Genomic DNA, 18,924 nt, shown 5'->3' with positions numbered 1-18,924 from the left:
CTCTTACGTACACCTCGTATACAGCTTATGTCAGCTACGCGTAGGTATATTACCTCCTTACGCCCTCGACCCTTACGATCGATCGCGTAACGTCTTATAGACTCCTTAAATATATACGCTTTATAGCCACTACCCCCGTCCTATAATATTACGTTGCGCCTTTTTTACCACTAACGCTTAGCCTACGACCAATTCTATATCTCTGTAATACTGTAGGCGCTGCCAGAAGTAGTATATCTATAAATTACCTCACTTTATACTTCTAAGGAACCTATAATAGTAAGACAATATCCCTTACTAGCTATTATATTAAACCTAAAGAACAATCCAATACCTATACCTAACCTACAACGCTAATTAATCCTAGGAGAATTTGATTTATTAGCCTTAGCCTTAACCCCTAAGGAGACGGACACTAATAATATCTTATCTTTTATTAACTATATAACTACGGATAAGTAAATAGAAGGGCTACTATCTATTAAAATTGAAATATAAGACGCCGAGACGTTTATAAAAATGGTAGCATAAGACCCTAATAAATACTACCGCCTTCTATAGAACTATTACCTAAAGCTTATATAAGCTAAGATGCGTACTACTTAAGATCGCGATATTATCTAAGACCTATAAGCTTATAAGGCGCTCACCAATAACATATATTAAGAAACTAAAGATAACCTCCGCGTATCTAAACGCGACATTTAATAGTTAAAGAAGGCTAAAATTATACTAATTACTACGGTTACTAAAAGAGAAGGCATAATTAAATACCTATAATCTTAGCTTAATAAGCACATTTGTAATAACGCTAGATACCTCTCTACTATATATAACGCCACCTAAGTCTCTACGCCCCTAGCAACTTTACCTACTTAATACTTAATAGAGGGCTAGCGTTAAGCAGCTTTACCTAATAGAAACCCCTACTAAAGCAGTAATAATAAAAGCTATAATAATTGGACCTAAACTGCTACTATAGGGTCTAATATACGCTACCCTAATCCCCTAGTCTTTTAGGGAGACTGTAAGGAATATAGCCACTAGAAGATATAAATCCGCGAGAAACTAATTTAGAGCGCCTGCCTTTTTCCTATAGAAGACACTAAGATTGGCTATATTATTGGGTAAATAAAGGGTATACTATTTAATAGACTCTTCGCCTAATAGGAGACTAGTAGCCCCTAGAAGTGGTAGTCCCACTAAAAAGTCCTTAATAATCTTAACCTAATATACCGCGACTATAACCTACTGGCTACTAACTAAGCTAAACTATATGCTCTAAAGATAAGCCCTACTAAATTATTTAATAAATTCTATATTAAATTCTAGGAATATACTAGAGCCCTTACTTAAGACGATATTAAAGACTAAGAGGACCTCCTTAAAAAAGTTACTTATCGCCTTAGTTACGCAGCCGCTAGCTATAACTATAATAATGTTTATAATATAGTAGCAGCTCTATAGAAGATTAAACGACAACTAAATTAGATTACTACTACTAACTTTTACCTAAAGACCTCTCTATAAAAGCCCCCCGGGCCTACTAAACCTATATATATTAACCCACTAACACCTACTACCTTAAGTACTACCGGAACTAATATTAATTTCTCTATACTAACCTTTTTATAGAAACTCCTAGATGGAGAGCACGAGCTACTTTAGAAACTAGGACGCTGCTATAGATACCGTTAAGAAGGCTGTTATTACAATAACCCAAACTACCTAATAGCTAGGTTTAGTAGCTGCTACCTAATACCTAACCTAATACCCTAAACACTAAATATGTTATTACGCGCTACTACCGTATAAGATAAAGACGTAGTAATAGTAGTAGAGTTAGATATAGAAACGGAAAACGCTAAGTCCTAGCCCTAAGTTGCGGGTTAGGACGCCCTAATAATAGAGGGATTTATATATTGGCTTGCTTAATAGAGGACTCTATAAAGATAAATAAACGGAAATAGATAGTTTTACTTATAATAGGAACTACTGCCAAAAAATAATATAAAAGCCGTTCTATAATTAATTGCGAAGCTATTAATAAATTTATAGATACCTAATTTATGCGCACTTACAACCTACCTACCTTACCCCTTACTAAAGCCCGCGCCCTATAACTCGCTAACGGTAATTATACCGCATAGAAGATTACCTATATAGTATAACTTTACCTAAATATAAATAGGTACTAGAAAGAACTCTAGGCCTATATAATACTACTTACTAACTACCCTATTATTCTTAGAATAAACTAGCTTAAATAATACAACCCCACTATTAACTAGAAGAAGAGAGAAGTAACCTTTAACTCTAAATACTACAGAGAGACTTACCTAGGGCATAGCCTAGCTTCCTTTATTTACTCTTTAGGATATTAACCTAAGGAACCCCTTATTACCCCACTTATAACTAACTACTACTATATAAGTGCCCTAGCCTTCTACCGTATAGTATATAAGAAAGGCTAGACCGTTACTATAGCTTCCTAATTATAACTATATAAGCTTAATAAAAAATAGGACTACGTCCTCTATAGTAATAGGATAGATATAGTTAACCTTTTAGAAGATAACGCCCCTATAGAACTCTATGGACTTTCACCTTTAGACTTTAAGAAGTTTATAAAGCTTAAAAAAGGACTTACTAACAAAGAACTCCGCAAGCTCCTCTTTAAGAGGTACTATAACTTTACTAATATATGCTTATAAAAGAGCGTAGATATACTCCCCCTATATTAACCTAATAACTATACTATTAATATTAAATAAGGAAAAATGCTACCTTATAAGAGACCCTACCTAATATTAAAAGATAAGCTTCTAGTTATAAAAAAGTATATTAATAAGCACCTTAACAAAGGATTTATTCGTCTTAGCATATTACTAGTAGCTACCCCTATTCTTCTTGCTAAGAAGCTAAAAGGAGGTATTTAATTCTACGTTAACTATAGAGGACTTAACGCTATTATAATTAAAAACTAATACCTAGTACCACTTATACGTGAGACCCTTAAGCGGCTTAGTTAAGCTAAAATCTATACTAAGTTTAATATTATTACCGCCTTTAACTATCTCTAAATATGGAAAGGTAATAAATAGAAAACCGCATTTACATCGCGCTTTGGCTAATTTAAATATACTATTATGCCCTTTAGCGTATATAACGGCCTAGGCACCTTCTAAAGCTATATTAATAACGCCTTATAGGACTACCTTAACGACTTCTGCTCTGCGTACCTAAATAACATACTTATTTATAGCGATAACCCCTCTAAGCATACTAAACACGTTTAAAAGGTCCTATAGCGCCTTAGGGACGTAGGACTTTATATTAATTTAAAGAAATGCAAATTCTTAGTTATAGAAGTAAAATACCTTAAACTAATTANTANTANTAAGGGTNTCNNTATNGACCCNAANAANGTANNTATANTTACTAAATAGNAAGCCCNTAACTNTATTNNGGNNNTATAAGCCTTCCTTAGTTTTACTAACTTCTATTAGAAATTTATATATAACTTCTTAGGCGTAGTAGTATTACTTATAGCAATAATGCAAACGAAGGGCCTTTCTATAAAAGGAAGAAAAACGTACCTATGCTTTACCTAGACGCCTAAATACGAGAAGGCGTTTTAAGACCTTAAAAATGCCTTTACTAAAGCACCTGTCCTAGCTTACTTTACACTAGGACGATAACTCTACCTTAAAACCAACTCCTTAGACTATATTAACGTAGGCGTCCTCTTCTAAATGGGTAATAACGGTCTCTTTTACCTAGTCGCATTCTACTCGTCTAAGCTTATACTATAAAAGTATAACTATAAGATCTATAATAAAGAACTCCTTATAATTATATAAGCGTTTAAAGAATTTTAACTAGAACTCTTTTTAGTAAAGCCTGATTAGCTAACTAAAGTCTTTACGGACTATTGTAACCTTAAGTACTTTATAACTATAAAGTAGCTAAACTAACGCTAAGTACGTTAGAACGAGTTCCTCTTTAGTTTTAACTTTAAAATTATATATAGATTAGGAGTATAAGGTACTAAACCTAATAGCCTAATATACCGCTCGCAAAACCTTCCTTAGTCTAAAGATAACCCTTATAATTAGTTCTAATAACAAACAATCTTAAAAGCACAAAATTTGGCCCTAGGTATACTACCTATAATAGAGCCAACTATACCCTAGCTTTATACTATAGAACTAGAGTTACCTCCTAAAATTAATAAGCTTATTACTACGGCATATAACGCCTTTGTTAACCTATTACTATATTAACTTATTGCCGTAAAAACCGCTAGCGCTTATACGCTGCCTACTAACCTTTAAAGCTTAGGCTAGATTAATATAGTAGCCTTAGAAGTAAAAGAGAATAGGCTCTATTATAGAGGCCGCCTATTTATCCCTAACTTAGAAAATCTATAACGGCAACTAATCTAAATAGCCTATAACCTCTAATTAAGCGGCTACCTAGGTAGAGGAGGAACCTATAAGCTTCTTAGCCGATACTACTTCTAGCTAAAAATAATAAACTTAGTTAAACGCTTTATAGGCGCCTGCTACAGTTATAAATATATTAAGGCCTTTAATATAAAGTACTAAGGACTACTATACCCTCTATTAGTACCTATATAACAATAGGCAGATATTACTATAGATTTTATTATTAACCTACTACCTTATAAACGACACGGCCGTACCTATAAGAACATCCTTATAATAATATACTAACTTATAAAAGAGCGCCACTACGTCCCAACTAAAGGCGTAGCTATTAGCGACGTTACTAACGCCTTCCTTTATAAAGTTTACTAACTATATAGGTTACCTAACTTAATTACGTCTAACCAAGGCATATAATTTAACTCTAATATATAGAGACGAATCTACTAACGCCTTAGCATCTCTGTTAAGATATTTATATTCTTTTATTATAAAACTACTAGGCAACCGGAAAACGCTAATGCCAGTATAAAAGCGTACCTATAATAGGTAGTCGCCTATAGTTAAGATAACTAGGTAGATTACCTCCTACTAGGTAAATTTATAATAAATAACTACGTCTTAACTATTATAGGACTTACCCCATTCTTTGCGAATAAGGGTTATTACCCCTAATCCGGTATAAAGCCACCAGAACCTATTAATAAAAAACTGCTATATAAAAAATGCCTTAAGATACTACTTACCGACTAGTATATAAACTGTATAAAAAATCTACTTAACTACTACAAGGGAGAAATGGCCTAGGCTTAAGTAAAGTAGGCCTACTTTGCTGACCGTTATAGAACGCCACTACTAGAGATGCGTATTAGCGACTGGATATAGCTAGATATATATAATATCTCTATATAAAGGCCTATAAAGTCACTTAATTATAAGAACCTTAGCCCCTATCTAATTAAATAAGTTATTAATAGGGGAGCCGTATATAAGCTAGAACTCTTGCCTACCCTAGCTACCCGCGGGATATGGCCTATATTTTACCTATAGCTACTATACCTTTATTAGCCTAACCCCTTACTAGGGTAGATATAGCCTAAACCCCTACTAGTATTAATCTAAGACAAGAATAAAGACAAGAACTATAAGGAGTAGACCATTAAACGAATTATTAACTCTAAATACTTTAGTAAAGGTAGAGGACGACGGCTCTACTATAGAGCTATATATACAGGATTTAACATAGATTAGCTAGAATGGCAACTATAGGAAGACTTTAAAAATGCAAAGGATCTAATTAGCGACTTTTACTACGCGAATCTATAGAAATTAGGCTTAAGTAGAGACTTTATAATAATAATAATTCTTTAATTAACGTCTGATACGGATACTATCTAGCCCTATACAGACTACTCCGTATATAAGGGAAAAGTAATATTAACGGGAAAAAACCCTTGCTGCTAGGGGGGAGGAAAAACCCTATGAGCCACCTTAGTAGGATAAAAAACCCTGATTTGCTATGTCCGTCCATAGCGGCGGCCCTACGGGTCTACGGCTACGTCCTGTCCTCCTTAGATGTTTAAACTTTTTAGGAACTACTGCTTCCTTCTCTAGCTTACCCTAGCTAGGGTTTACTACGTCCCAGCTAGGCCTTACCAATTAATTGCCGTACTGCTGTTTCCTATACCTTAGCTATCCCCTATATGCTATTTCTTGTCTAACTATTGCTATATACGCTATACCTTCCCCCCCTAGGGCCTATTAAAGGCGTAAGGGGGATTTATCCGTTCTAATTACCGTAATACTAATAAGCGAGCGGGATATTGTATTATATTTAGGTATCTTTTATATCTAGGCCCTAGCTAGGCCCTTTCTAAGGGTTACCACTCCGTTAAAAAAAGATAGGGAAAACCATAGGTCGCAATCCAGGCTGCTAGGTAGTATTTAGTAGAAAAAACGGTGAGTGACCGTATGCTCCGCGGGCGATCGCCCTAGGGGTTAGGAGGGGCCGTATATTTGCTTATTTATCTACTTATTCATTCGCAATCGCTCGTTTATTAATATAAGAGGTCATTAATGCTTTCTATTAGGGGTTAGGGGATACTATTAAATGCCGTATATCTATGTTGGATTATATAGGTGCCTTAATAGAAGAATAGCGTAGCTAAATTGTAGAGGGCCATAGTAGTGGTTTTTAAGATCTCACTATCTAAAAAATTTTTACCACCGCCTATAACGCTCACAACCACGACCACTAGGTCCTATCGCACGCTATATAACGTCTCTACGTTGGCTCTAAGTCTAAACTTCGAAGACCTAGGTTTGTAGCCATCACCACGTACAGGTGCAGAGTCCGTTTTCGACGGCTAGTAGAGACTTTATACCTAATCCTCTATAGGAGCCCTTATAGAGTTAAACTGTTATATATTGCTATATAAGGGCAAATTGCCGTTAGATTGCCGTTAGATTGTAGTAAAGTGTAATTATATAACTGGAATATCGTCGAGATATCCAGGAACTTTAACTAGCGGTTAAAGTTATCTAATTGGTTGGATTCTTAGATGCTAAGCCCTATTATATAACGTTGTTTTAAGCCTTTAGCGATACCCCCCTTTTCTTCTTTTCTATACCTTAAGTGTTTCTTCTATATATATATAGTAACCACAGCGTTGCTAGAGCTCCGCCTCTATAAGAAGGGGGGTAGTATTACGGAACCCTACTATAGGGGCCTCTATAGGAGAGCCCCGTGCTCTTGCATATACCTCGCGTACAGCTTATATCAGCTACGCGTAGGTATATCACCTCCTTACGCCCTCGACCCTTACGATCGATCGCGTAACGTCTTGTAGACTCCTTGAATATATACGCTTTATAGCCACTACCCCCGTCCCATGACATCTTTCTTCTTAAATAGGTCAATATACTGCTATACCTTATTAGTTTTAGCTATGTCTTAAATAATAAAGAACCATTAAATCTAATTAGGTGGCTTATTAAGGATAAGGTTAATTTTTAATTTAGTAAAGGTTGTTATTTTTAAAATTTAATAGGTTAGGAAGGGTCTAGGTTAGGGTCTAGCTAGCGTTTTAGTAGAACCTTATTTAGACGTTCCGAACTTTTAATTTAATTCGTTAGTTTAGATTACTAAAATCTAAAATTTTGTTACGGGGAGCGTAATTAATAACCCCTACTAACAGCTCTAACAACGTCTAATTTTTAATTTATAAATTGGCAGATTTATAGGTAATAGTTATTATAAGTAGCTTTAGATATAGTATATATAAAATCTTAACTATAGTATAGAGAAGTTATGGCTGCTAATATGGGGTCCTAAGTATTCTTAGAGGTTACGTAACTTCTTATATAAGCGACATTTCCACCCTTTAAAAAAATTGAAAAATTCTAAAAATTAATCAACGCTACAGATAGCAGTAATATTGATCTGGTAGTACTACCAATTCTTCTTATATACTATTGTATATATATCTAACAGCTTTAGAAGCGGTAAGAAGGTAGGACGGATAAGAGGGTTAAAATTTAGAAAATTAGATTTCGCGGTTAAGCTATTTAAAGGTTAGGAAACCAAGACGAATGCTATATTCTCTGCTTACCTCTAAGCTAGTATATAATTTCCTAATTAGGAAAAGTCGTTTATAAGTAGTTGCTACTGCCTCCGTGCAAAATCTTCTTATTATACCTCTTTAGTCTTACTTATAGATAACTAAAATCGTTTTATATTAAACCTACATTTAAATATAAGCCTTAAAAGCTTCTTAACTTGCGAGATTGCTATATAGGTTAGCCCAGCTGTTTTATTCTTTTCCTTAATATCTAAAACCACCTAGTTAAGTGTTAAGCCCTGGCTTTTATATACAGTAAGAGCAAAAGCTAGAGTAATTAGAAATTAACGCCGTGAGTAAGAGCCTCTTATACTCTCCTATTTACGAAGTATGGAAAATATAGGGACGACTTTCTTACTATCCTACCGAGTGAATAGGGTAGGTCCGTTATACCCATCTACTATAATTAGTAGTGACTGAGGCTGATTCTTTTTAATATCCGCGTGTCCCTTCTATATAATATCTTTAACTGTACTAGTAGTACCGTTTACTAAGCCTAGTTTAATCCAGATATTCTATATTAGTATTACTTTCGCGCCAATATATAGGGCTAGATTCTCTATAGTATCGCACTAATTAGGAGTAACTTTCCGCGCACCTATACTAGTGTTAACTAACTTAATAGCTACTACTGGCTGTAAAAGATCGCGAAGCCAAATAGTGTTATACTTACCTATAGTAGCGCGTGTGCTATATAGCCGAATTGCGTTGTTAAAGCCCGTAACCTTATTAGTAGATAGGCCCTGCTTATACCTAGTTAAAAGAAGCTTCTAGGTTAAATTACTTATAGAATTACTATATAGCTCTATAAGGGCGGTCCTAAATACAGAGCTCTTAGCGTTATTACCGCCCTACCATATAACTTGATCTAGGATAGTAGTTCGGTTAATCGCCTTATAGGCTTCCTTTTTATAGCTAGCGAGCTCTAATAGCCTAGCGGGTAGATTACTATATAAGGCCGCCTGACCTATAGGGGGAAGCTAATAGAAATTGCCTACTAGTAAGATATTTAAGCCTCTAAAGTAGTTGTCGTTACGCGTCATCAGGAAATTTTTTTTTAGGCACGTTGTCGCAAGCGAAAATCAGGGTCTGCAAAACCTGCGTAAGTCGCGATTTTAGCGATTTGCGGCAACTTACGGCAATTTGCTACAAACACATAGGCTACTCGTGCAAATTACTACAAATTACTACAAATATACAGGCTACTCGTGCAAATTACTATAAATTACTGAAATCGCGGCTTATACAGGTTTTGCAGACCCTAATTTTTAGCTGCAATAACGCGCCTAAAAAAAATCCTAATACTATAACCACAAAGCTCTACATAAAGCTCTGCACGAAGCTCTACACGAGGCTCTACACGAAGCTCTACACAAGGTTCTGCACAAAGCTTTACACGAAGCTCTGCTCGAAGCTCTATATAAAGCTCTGCTCGAAGCTCTGCTCAAAGCTCTATACGAAGCTCTACACGAAGCTCTGCACGAAGCTCTACACAAAACTCTACACGAAGCTTTACACGAAGCTCTGCTCGAAGCTCTACATAAAGCTCTGCTCAAAGCTCTGCTCGAAGCTCTACACGAAGCTCTACACGAAGCTCTACATAAAGCTCTGCTCGAAGCTCTGCTCGAAGCTCTACACAAAGCTCTACACAAAGCTCTACACGAAGCTCTACTCAAAGCTCTGCACAAAGCTCCGCACAAAGCTCCGCACGAAGCTCTACACAAAGCTCCGCTCGAAGCTCTGCGCAAAGCTCCGCTCAAAGCTTTACACGAAGCTCTACACGAAGCTTTGCACGAAGCTCCGCTCGAAGCTCTATACAAAGCTCTGCTCAAAGCTCTACACAAAGCTCTGCTCGAAGCTCTACACAAAGCTCTGCTCGAAGCTCTACACAAAGCTCTGCTCGAAGCTCTACACAAAGCTCTGCTCGAAGCTCTGCTCAAAGCTCTGCTCGAAGCTCTGCTCGAAGCTCTGCTCGAAGCTCTACACAAAGCTCCGCACGAAGCTCTGCTTAAAGCTCTGCTCGAAGCTCTACACAAAGCTCCGCACGAAGCTCCGCACGAAGCTCTACACGAAGCTCCGCTTCGAAGCTCTACACAAAGCTCCGCTCAAAGCTTTACACAAAGCTCTACCACAAAGCTTTGCACGAAGCTCCACTTAAAGCTCTATACAAAGCTCTGCTCGAAGCTCTACACAATCAGCTCTACATAAAGCTCCCGCTCAAATTAGCCTAAAGCTTACGAAGGCATACTAAGCTTCTCGAAGCTCTACGCGAAGCTCTACTCAAAGCTCTAGCACGAAGCTCTGCACGAAGCTCTACACAAGCTCTAACACGAAGGGATTACACAAAGCTCTGCGTACAGAGGCTCTGCACGAAGCTCTACTCGAAAGCTACACGACTTATAAAGCTCTACTAACAAAGCACTACAAAAGCTCTACGTATACGGAGGCTCTGCGACGGAGCTCTGCGCGAAGCTTTGCGTACGGAGGCTCTGCACAAAGCTCCGCATGATATCATTACTATCGGGTCCCGCTATATTCCCGAGTAGCCTCTACACATACACCTAGGTAGCCACCTTATTTTTACCCTTCCTTCCTCTACATCCTCCCTACCTAGGGAGGCACCAGAACGGCAGCCAGCTGAGGACCGTCGCCAGAACCAGACGACCGTCGCCAGAACAGACGACCGTCGACCGTCCGCGCCAGAGCCAGACGACCGTCGTCCAAGAGCCAGACGACCGGTCCGAGTCAGACGACCGTCGCCGGGAGCCAGACGACCGTCGCCAGAACCAGACGACCGTCGACCGTCGACCATCGCCAGAGCCAGACGACCGTCGTCAGAGCCAGACGACCGTCGCCGGAGCCAGACGACCGTCGCCAGAACCAGACGACAGACGACCGTCGCCAGAACCAGACGACCGTCGCCCAGAACCAGACGACGTCGTCCGCCAGAGCCAGAGCCAGACGACCCGTCGCCGGAGCCAGGACGACCGTCGACCATCGGCCAGAGCCAGACGACCGTCGTCAGAGCGCCGAGAACGACCGTCGCCGGAGCAGACGACCGTGCGCCAGAACCAGACGACCGTCGACCGTCGCCAGAGCCAGACGACCGTCCCCCGGAGCCAGACGACCGGCCGCCAGAAACAGACCGACCGTCGACCGTCCGCCAGAACCAGACGACCAGACGAACCGTCGCCAGAACCAGACGACCGTCGACCGTCGCCAGAGCCAGACGACCGTCGCCGGAGCCAGACAACCGTCGCCAGAACAGACGACCGTCGACCGTCGCCAGAACCAGACGACCAGACGACCGTCGCCAGAACCAGACGACCGTCGCCGTCGCCAGAACCAGATGACCGTCGCCAGAACCAGACGACCGTCGTCAGAGCTAGATAACCGGTCGTTAAAGCCAGATGACCGTCGCCAGAACACACACGACCGTCGCCAGAGCTACACGACCTCGCCAGAGCCATATGACCGGCTGCTAGAGCCAGACAACAACAGTTTAAACAACCAGCCAGCGAACACTATAAACGATTTAATTGATAGATTAAATCAAGGTAATATAGACAGGTAGATAGATAATAAAGATATGATAGATAGACAGATAGGACAGACAGATTAAGATAGGTAAGCAGGTAGTTAGCAGGCAGGTAGGTAGGTAGGTAGATAGGTAGGTAGGCAGGCAGGTAAGTTTAGCGTAGGTAGGTAGACTCAGAGATAAGTTAGGAATACGTTAATTAACAATTTGGAGCCTCTTATAAGAGCAATCCCTTTACCCAAATAGATAGCTCTATATTTTATATAGTTATAATATAAATATATTTAAAAGTATATTATAGCAATCTATGAAAATATATAATTATTTAATAAATTTAGAAAATATTTATTAAGGTGTTTTTTTGTTNCAAAACGTGCGAAATNTGCGAAATGTATAAAACGTGCGAAACGCATAGGCTCTACGCGAGGTGCTGTAAAACGCACAGGCTCTGCGCGAGGTGCCGTAGGCTCTGCGTAGCTCTGCGCAGGTTNCTGCAAAACGCACAGGCTCTGCGCAGCTCTGCGNAGGTTGCCGNAAAACGTACAAACCGCTAACGACCATATACCACTGCCGCGATTGTACAGTTTGCGCAACTTGCCGCAAACTGCAACAATACGCCTAAAAAAAAAATTCCTGATGGTAGGGTAGATTTAACGGAGGCGGCGATTAATCTAGGCTAGATGTACTTGCCTGATTATAGATTTCTTATTAAAAATAAGATAGCAAATATCCTTAAAAGCTTGTTATAGAGGCGTAAGACTAATAGCAGGCAATTTCTTAAAGGGGCGATTTACTAGCAACCTTAATAGTTCGTACGTAGTTCTACTGTTAATATTAAAGGCAGCTACTCTAGTAGAGGTGGCTTAAACTAATAGCGACGGCTTGCTATTAGATATGGCTATATTATAGAGCGTAGTAGACAGAATAGTAATAAGATATGACTTACCGGTTCCTACCTCTCTATTAATATTAATCCGCAGTGGGGGGGGGGGGCTAAGGCCTACTTGGATCTGCCTATAGTAACTAACTACGACATTATAGATATAACGCTGACCTGGTTATAAGGAGGACGAAGTTGCTATTTGGGATAGGCGGCTCTATAGTAAAGGCTGTAGCCATACTTCTTGCTAATAAGTCCTCTTATTAAGCTATGGGTATGTACCCTAATGCGTACTCTAGTCGTAGTTATAATTAAGCTCCCTATTACTAAGCCTGTCAGGATCCTCAATTTTAACTCCGTTGGTATTTTAAACGCGGGCATATAGGGCCTTAAAGGACTAGTATAGCTCTAAGTCGTCTACAAAATCGCCCTTAAACTTATTAACATTATTAGTAGTTTTATAACCTTCCTCTAGTTTCCGATTATAGAAGTAGTTAGGCTAATACTAATAAGAGTTAACGCAAGCCTAATAGGAAGCTATATAATTAGGAGCCCTAAATCTATTAGTATAAGTAGCTACTTCCTTATATTCCCTCTACGGGTGATAAAGAATAAGCTTTACGCGGTAGAACTTAGGATACTGCAGATAGAAACGATTGCCGTTATATCGCGGAAAGTACGATATAACTTAAGGCCTTGCTCTTAGCCGACGCTTATAAGTAAAGTAATTAAAATAGAGTAGAAAATTGAGGAAAGTAACGTCCTCTACCCTATCTGGGCGGCGCTTATATTTCTTATAGTTAGATAGCCTATACCCTCTTAGTTGCCCATTAGTAAGCTTATACGTAGCGCTTTAATTATCCTCTTAGTAGTAGTTTAAAGTTACTATATTCCTAGAGCCTTCGCAAAGGGGAATGTTAAGAAGTAGATAACATACCTCCTGCGCTAACTAATTGCGTTTAGTAATAAGCTTATTTATAAACCTAGCTACGACCGAATTAAAGGCATAAAGGCTATTGGCGTGCGGCTATACTAATTAGAGTAACTCCTAGTAGGAAGTTAACCTCCCCTCTTCCTTACTGTAATACTTGCCTATATAGTTAACTATTACTAATATACTTATAGCGGGTAACGTATTAATATTCGCCATCCACGCTAATATTATAGCTGCATTATAACTATTAAGAAGCTTATTATTACGCTATAGATAGAACGTCTAGTAATATAGATTTTGATTCTTTAATATAGCAGCCTTATTGCGGAGAGAGTGTAGAAAATAGAAGCGGCACTCCTTTGCTCTAGTGGGAGCCTTTCTTTAATCTTAAGCAGTAAGATTTAGTGTAATTACAGTGCCGTTAAAATCGATTAAGGTAGGCAGTAAGAAGCTCACTAGTATTAAGCTGTTCTTTATAGCTAAGAGTAGAAGGATATTAGAGATTAGGAGGCCTAGATTAATTAGGATTAATTACAAATATAAAAGTAGCCTAGTACTTAGTAAAAGCCGCCCTTAATTTAATAGCTAACGGATCTAGCCTTGGGGCTATTAAACTCCATAAGAAGCTATATATATAGCAGCTAGTAAGCAGCAATATATAGATTATTGTTAAGATTTTAAGAAGCAATCTGGTAGCGCTAAGCCTTATTAGCAGCCTTATATTCATTAAATCGAGGTATATAAGAGTGTAGATCATACCAATATAGATTAGCAGCGCTAAGTGTAAAGAATAGAGACCTGCTTTTAATATTCTTAGTATAAGCTATAAGCTTATTTCTTTTCTACCTCTAGTAAGGTCTAGTGCCCTTAAGGTTCCGTATATGCTGTATAATCTTATTTAGTAACTAGCTACCCCTATTGCTATTTATAAGATTACTAAGCTTATTTAAAAATAGACTATTTTTATTTAATTAGCCGTAGAGGAAGTGGGTGGCGTTAAGGGCTTGCTCTTTTATAATTTAATTAAACATATAGTAGTAAAATAAGGGGTGGCGGCCAAACCGACCGTCCTAATACTTAAGTATATGCTTAGCGTACGCAGCTAGGGTAACTATACAGCTTTATAGTATATTAAAATCGGCTTTACCATAAGGAAACAGAGTAGGAAAGGCGCTGCGTATAATGAAACTAGCTGATCGCTTAGAGAGAGGTGTCTATTATATAGTAGGAACCTCTAGGCCCGCTTATAGGTCTTATTAGTATTAAACCTTATAACCTAAAAGCTCTAATTTATTAAGGTTAGGTACTAGATTAGGAACTAAAGTATCTAATATATTGTTATTAAATTCGCTATCTAGTATATTACTGCTAAGCTTAGTAGGTAAAGAATTAATAGCAGGACGTTATATAGGAGCAGTAGGGTAAGCTATTAGGCCACTAGAATTAGACTCTAACTTATTAATATAAGGTAGCTAATCTAATATAGAGCTATTATTGGGTAAGCTAGTAAGCCAGGTGCTATATATTTTAATATCGCGATAATTAGGATAATTAACCTTTAGAAAGTAAAGCTATAGTAATATAGTAGAGCGCCTTATGGTATACCGCTTGGTAAACCGCTAACTTAGGTATTTGCTACCCTCTACCGCCGTAGGCCTTACGACTAGTATATTAAGTTTAGTAGGTAGCCGTAGTAGCTGCCTCTAAGTCTTTAGTATATTCTGGCTAAAGTAGCAGACATAGCTAGTATAGCGATATTATTAGCCACATATACGTTGTTACGGGACGGGGTAGTGGCTATAAGACGTATATATTCGAGGAGTCTATAAGATATTACGCGATTAATCGTAAGGGTCGAGGGCGTAAGGAGGTGATATACCTACGCGTAGCTGACATAAGCTATACGCGAGGTGTACGCAAGAGCACGGGGCTCTCCTATAGAGGCCCCTGCGGTGGGGTTCCGTAACACTACCCCCCCTCCTATAGAGGCGGAGCTCCGGCGACGCTGTGGTTACTATATACATATAGAAGGGACACTTAGGGTATAGAAAAGAAGAAAAGGGGGGTATCGCTAAAGGCTTAAAATAACGTCATATAATAAGGCTTGGCATCTAAGAATCCAACCAATTAGATAACTTTAACTGCCGGTTAAAGTTCCTGGACATCTTAACGATATTCTAGTTACATGATTATACTTTGCCGCAATCTAACGGCAATCTAACGGCAATTTGCCCCTACGTGGTAATGTATAACGGTTTAACTCTATAAGGGCTCCCATAGAGGATTAGGTATAAAATCTCTGCTTAGGCCCGGTTTCTATAGGTTCGCGTAGTGAAAGTCGCTGATTAGATCCTTTGCATTTTTGAAGTCTTCCTATAGTTGCTATTCTGGCTAGTCTATATCAAATCCTATATATATAGCTCTGTAGTAGAGCTATCGTCCTCTGCCTTTGCCAAAGTATTTAGAGTTAATAATTCATTTAACGGTCCACTCCTTATAGTTCTCGTCTTCGTTCTCGTCTTGGATTAGTACTAGTAGGGGTTTAGGCTATATCTGCCCCGGTAAGGGGTTAGGCTAGTAAAGGTATAATAGCCATAGGTAAAATATAGGCCATATCCCGCGGGTGGCTAGGGCAGGCGGGAGCTCTAGCTTATATACGGCTCCCCTATTAATAACTTATTTAATTAGGTAGGGGCCGAGGTTCTTATAATTAAGTGACTTTATAGGCCTCTACATAGAGATATTGCGTGTATCTAGCTATACCCAGTCGCCAACACGCATCTCCGGTAGTGGCGTTCTATAACGGTCGGCGAAGTAGGCCTGCTTTGCTTAAGCCCAGGCCATTTCTCCCTTATAGTAGTTAAGTAGATTTTTTATACGGTCTATATACTAGTTGGCAAGTAGCATCTTAAGGCGTTTTCTATATAGCAGTTTCTTATTAATAGGTTCTAGTGGTTCTATACCGGATTGGGGGTAATATCCCTTGTTCGCGAAAAACGGGGTAAGTCCTGTAGTAGTTAAGACGTGGTTATTCGCTGCGAATTTACCTAGTAGGAGGTAATCTACCTAGTTATCTTAACTATAGGCAACTACCTGTCGTAGGTACGCTTTTATACTAGCATTAGCGTTTTCCGGTTACCTAGTAGTTTTATAGTAGAAGGATATAGATATCTTAACGGAAATGCCAAGGCGTTAGTAGATTCGTCTCTATATATTAGAGCTAAACTATGTGCCTTGGTCGGACGTAATTAAGTTAGGTAACCTATATAATTAGTAGATTTCGCAGAGGAAGGCGTTAGTGACGTTGCTGACGGCTACGCCTTCGGTTGGGACGTAGTGGCGCTCTTTTATAAGTCGGTATATTATCATAAGGATGTTCTTATAGGTACGGCCATATCGCTTATAGGGTGGTAGGTCAATAACGAAATCTATGGCGATATCTGCCCATCATTATATAGGTACTAGTAGAGGGTGCAGTAGTCCTTAGTACTTTGTATTAAAGGCCTTAGCGCGCTTATAACCGTAGTAGGCGCCTATAAAGCGTTTAACTAAGTCTATTATTTTAGGCCAGAAGTAGTATCGGCTAAGAAGCTTATAGGTTCCTCCTCTGCCTAAGTAGCCGCTTAATCGGAGGTCGTAGGCCATTTAGATTAGTTGCCGTTATAGATTTTCTAAGTTGGGGACGAATAGACGGCCTCTATAATAGAGCCTATTCTCTTTTACTTCTAAGGCTGCTATATTAATCTGGCCTAAGCTTTAGAGTTTAGTTAGTAGCGTACGGGTACTGGCGGTCTTTACGGCAATAAGTTAATGCAGTAATAGGTTAACAGAGGTGTTATATGCCGTAGTAATAAGCTTATTAATTTCGGGAGGTAATTCTAGTTCTATGGTATGGAGCTAAGGTATAGTTAGCTCTATCGTAGGTAGCATACCTAGGGCTAAATTCCGTACTTTTAGGATCGTCTGTTGTTGGAACTGGTTATAGGGGTTATCTTTAGACTAAGGAAGGTCTTATAAGCGGCGTATTAGGCTATTAGGCTTAGTACCTTATACTCCTGGCCTATATACGATTTTAAAGTTAAAACTAGAAAGGAACTCGTTCCAGCGTACTTGGCGTCAGTTTAGCTATTTCATAGTTATAAAGTACTTAAGGTTACAATAATCCGTAAGGACTTTAGTTGGCTAGTTAGGTTCTGCTAAGGAGAGTTCCGGTCAAAATTCCTCAAACGCTTATACAATCGCAAGAAGTTCCTTATTATAGATCTTATAGTTACATTCTTATAGTATAAGCTTAGATAAATAGAATGTGACTAGGTAGAGAAGACCGTCATCGCCCATCTAGGAGAGGACGCCTACGTTAACGTGGTCTGAGGAGTCAGTCTTAAGATAGAGTTATCGTCCTAGTATAAAGTAAGCTAGGATGGGTGCTTTAGTAAAAGCATCTTTAAGGTCTTAGAACGCCTTCTCGTATTTAGGCGTCTAGATAAAACGTAAATATGTTTTTCTTCCTTTCGCGGAAAGGCCCTTTATTCGCATTATTACTGTAAGTAGTGCTACAACACCTAAGAAATTGTATATAAATTTTCAATAGAAGTTGGCGAAACTAAGGAAAGCTTATACGTCTTTAATGCAGTTAAGGGTTTGCTATTTAGTAATTATACGTACCTTCTCGGGGTCTATATAGACACCCTTAGTAGTAATAATTAGTCTAAGGTATTTTACTTCTGTAACTAAGAATTCGCACTTCTTTAAATCAATATAAAGTCCTGCGTCCCTAAGGCGCTATAGGACCTTTTAAACGTGCTTAGTATACTTAGAAGGGTCATTACTATAAATAAGTATATCGTCTAGGTACGCAGAGTAGAAGTCGTTAAGGTAGTCCTATAAGGCGTTATTAATATAGCTTTAGAAGCTGCCTAGGCCGTTATATACGCTAAAGGGCATAACGGTATATTTAAATTGGCCAAAGCGCGATACAAATGCGGTTTTCCATTCGTCACCTTCTCGTATTCAGAGGCGGTTAAAGGCAGCAATAATATCAAGCTTAGTATAAATTTTGGCTTGGCTAAGCCGCTTAAGAGTCTCACATATAAGCGGTACGGGGTATCAGTTCTTAATTGTAATAGCGTTAAGTCCTCTATAGTTAACGTAGAATCAAATACCTCCTCCTAGCTTCTTAGTAAGGAGGATAGGGGCGGCTGCTAGGGACATGCTAGGGCAAATAAACCCTTTGTTAAGATGTTCGTTAATATACTTTTTAATAACTAGAAGTTCGTCTTTTAATATTAAATAAGGTCTCTTATAGGGTGGCGTTTTTCCTTATTTAATATTAATGGCATAGTTATTAGGTTAATGTGGGGGGAGTATATCTGCGCTTTTTTATAAGTATATATTAATAAAGTCATAGTACCTCTTAGGGAGGAGCTTGCAGAGTTCCTTATTAGTAAGTCCTTTTTTAAGCTTTATAAACTTCTTAAAGTCTAAAGGTAAAAGTCCGTAGA

Source organism: Cenococcum geophilum, assembly GCF_001692895.1.
Source record: "Cenococcum geophilum 1.58 unplaced genomic scaffold K441scaffold_30, whole genome shotgun sequence".
Classification (NCBI taxonomy): domain Eukaryota; kingdom Fungi; phylum Ascomycota; class Dothideomycetes; order Gloniales; family Gloniaceae; genus Cenococcum; species Cenococcum geophilum.
The sequence above is the reverse complement of the archived record's forward strand: the minus strand, read 5'-3'. Positions refer to the sequence as shown.